Source organism: Aquarana catesbeiana, linkage group LG01 (genome assembly GCF_042186555.1).
Source record: "Aquarana catesbeiana isolate 2022-GZ linkage group LG01, ASM4218655v1, whole genome shotgun sequence".
In the NCBI taxonomy this organism is placed as follows: domain Eukaryota; kingdom Metazoa; phylum Chordata; class Amphibia; order Anura; family Ranidae; genus Aquarana; species Aquarana catesbeiana.
In genome coordinates this window covers 713,180,087-713,183,638 of record NC_133324.1, presented here as the reverse complement: position 1 = coordinate 713,183,638, position 3,552 = coordinate 713,180,087, and the positions used below count along the sequence as shown (strand labels likewise).

The window sequence follows — 3,552 nt, the reverse complement described above, 5'->3', positions numbered from 1 at the left end:
GCAGCAATGCACTAAACTATATGGCGTTAAACTGTCAGCAATGCACACAAAGCGATATAGCGTTAAACTGGCAGTAACACATGCAAAACTATATAGCATTAAACTGGCAATAACGCACAGAGAAGTAAATGGCGTTAAACTGGCAGTAACGCAATCAAATAGATGATGTTCAACCATCAGTACACTGACGATATCTGAACTGTCCCTACTCTAGCTATAAGCCTCGTACACATGATCAGATTTTCAGCAGGGAATTGTTTGATGACAGAATGTTTGACTAAAATCCGACTGTTATTATGCTCCATCGGACAATTGTTGTCCAACTTTCCGCCAACAAATGTTGGATAGCTGGCTAGTAAATTTTCGGCGGACAACGGTCTGTTGTCAGATTTTCGTATCATGTGTACACAAGTCCGTCACACAAAAGTACAAAGTACAAATATGCATGCTCGGAAGCAAGGATGAGCCGGAAGCGGTTGGTCTTGTAAACTAGCGTTCGGAATAGAGATTTAACATTTGTGACGCGACAAATTATGAATTATCGAAATACAGCGCACAATTCTCTTCTTCCTTAAAGGGATTTTTTTTTGGCCAAGTTACCACAACACTATTATCCTGTAGTTTTTAATCTCAAGACTACAAATATGTTGGTGTCCCTTGTTAATTTTACATTGTATTTTTGAAAATGTACTGGCCTACTCCCAAACTGTCATTTGAAGTAAAACACATAGTCAAGTATTATTCTACACATTTTTTTATTGTGCATTAAAAAAAGAAAACAAATAAAATTAGACATGCTATCTGCCAATAGAACTTAACCAAAAAGTGCATTCTATGCATCCAAAATATAGAAAATATAACATATCAAATCATTATTCAACCAAAAAAATAAAATAAAAGCCTCATGCGTGTGTCCTGCTTCTTAATATAGGGGGTCAACAATGCCAAGAGTTGGTGAAAGCAGGTGTCCGTCATCCGGAGATAATTCTGAAAATCATTCGGATTTTACTCCTGGAGCTCCCACGGCCATGGCATATGACATAATTGGTCATGATTAAAGCAACCAATTTTTGGTCCAAGAAATCCTCCTCCTCCTGTTCCTGGACTGGACTTGGGTCAAAGCAATAACTCCAAGGCCAATAATAGCACGTTCTCTCCTCTGATTCTGCAACATGTCTGGTTACTAACACAAAGTTAGCTGAAGGAGTCCAAAGGGTGGTGCCTGACAAATGAACTTCCCCTTTAACGGGTCGTAGTACCTCTAGTACGTCGCTACATTCGTGTTTGTTGGCCGACAATTGTGTACCGTTTGTATGCAGGACAAGTTCCTGGCACACGCCCTTCGGACAAAAGTCTGACACTTTTCTAAAAATCTGATCGCATGTACGAAGCTGTACACTAATGTAAAGATTATTGACATGGTCTCACTACACTACACTGAATCTATATGAGCTGTCCCTACTCTACACTAATGTATGTATGAGTAATGTATGTACGGTTTCTCTGTCTGTGATGTCTCTTGTCCTCCTGACTGAATTTCTAAGTTCTCTGACTTTCTTTTTCCTTCATTTTCCAGTCCTGACACTACATGTCCCATAATCTTTTGAGCCTCTGTAGCTTCAGGACAGGCTATAGGAGTCACTTGTACCAGTTCTGAGAGTTGATGTGGGTGGATCCTAGGATTACTGCGGGTGTTTCTGTGCCTTCGTGTGGGTGGCGAAAGGTGTAAATGTGTCATACCTCCCCAGTATCGCTTCTCTGCCTTTTGGCTAAGATCAATTATAGTATCTGTTGTTATCAGTTGCCAGAGGAGGCGATGTGCTACTCCCAAAGGGGAGAGCTATGCAAATCCAATGGTGTAATAGAAGGGCGGAAGGGCGGTTTCAGCAGGGACTACATCAGGCCACCCGATAATACCGGGGGACGATCAAAGATTGAGTCTGAGCTGTCTGGAAGGGTGCTCCTGGTGAGGATAGGTGCTGCAACAGGTCTGGCTGAAGCGTCGGGTCCCTGGCCTTCTGGCCTAGATTGGTATAGTCCTTGCTTCAGTCAGTTTTTCAGGAGAGAACACTGGCCCCCCTTTTCCACCGGGGGATAGTATTTTCCAAATGTAATTAGGTAGGAATGATGGGAGTAGTGGTTGAGTCGTTACACAGGCTCTCCCTAAGCTCTCAGATCTCCAGGCCTTCATGGTTGGAGTGGGGGCTGCACTGACTTGGCTGTTGGCCAGGGTTGGGAGAAAAGCCTGTGGTGAATGTGCCCCTGAAGTGGCAGTCTAGGGGTGCCGTACAATCATTGTGAGCGAGGGTGACGTTGATATATAGCACCATGGTCACGTCACAACACACTTTTTTCACACTTGCCTCTAAGGCCAAGCCTTTTGGCTAGGACCAGAGGAATTTTTTATTCCTGGCCGAAGGGTCAGCCATTGTATTGCACAATGGCCACTTTCACTTCTCCCACTTCCTTCTCCCCACTTTCTATTTATTTACCCCTGTGTTTGTAACTTTTTTGTACAATTTTGTTGGTTGTTTACACGTTTGGCACAGTGTGATTAGTACGGTTTGGGTCCTCGGACATACCCTGAAAGTCTTGGGAGGGGGTGGACATGGCCTTCTGGCTTGGCTTCTGGCTTTGGCCCATGTGTACCCAGCTTAAAGTGATTGTAAAGGTTTTTTTTTTTTCTAAATAACAAACATGTTATACTTACTTGCTCTGTGCAAGGGTTTTGCACAGAGCAGTCCCGATACTTCTCTTCTGGGGTGCCCCAATGGCGCTCCTGGCTCCTCCTCTTCATCGGGTGCCCCCACGGAGAGCTGCATTCCATGGGAGCACCCATGCGGGAGCGCTCACGAGTCCTGCTGCTGCGTCTATGACAGCAGGACTCGGAATAAGAATACTCCCATGAAAGGTTAATGGAACTTTAACGGCAACCAGGTAATAAGAGAACGATTTTATTAAATACAAATTTGTATTTAATAAAATTGTTCTCTTATTACCTGGTTGCCGTTAAAGTCCCATTACCTTTCATGGGGTATTCTTATTCCTTGACTTTAGGGATGGTGGCAACCCTTATGATCTAGCTGGATGTTTTTTTCTTCTTTAGCATGATAGCAGGACTCGGCCCTGACCCCCGGCTCCCGTGTCACTGGATTTGATTGACAGCAGTGGGAGCCAATGGTTCCTGCTGCTATCAATCTATCGAATAAGGACAGAGACAGCAGCTGAAGCTGCTGGGCTCGTGCTCATCGCTGGAATAAACTGGTTCTGGTAAGAAAAAGGGGGGCAGCTGCAGCACAGCACCCCCCCAAAACCTACCAGGCCGCATGCCCTCAACATGGGGCATGGGTGCTTTGGGGCAAGGGGGCCCTGCACCTCTTCCCAACAACCCTGGCCATAGGTTGTCGGGATCTGCACAGTACACAGGTTTTTAAAGTAGTGTGCCACTACTTATATTAGGATGGGCGGGGTCACCGGAGGCCCATCCCTTATGATGTCACTGCCCGTCATGCCCCGGGCGGTAATGTCATAAGGGACAGGCCTCCGGATGAC

The 3,552-nt window shown here is 45.2% G+C and overlaps 1 pseudogene; it reads left to right on the top strand.

Annotated features, from left to right (window-relative positions):
• Positions 1-1,749: 1,749 nt before the first annotated feature.
• Positions 1,750-1,855, top strand: LOC141124458 (U2 spliceosomal RNA; annotated as a pseudogene).
• Positions 1,856-3,552: the final 1,697 nt, after the last annotated feature.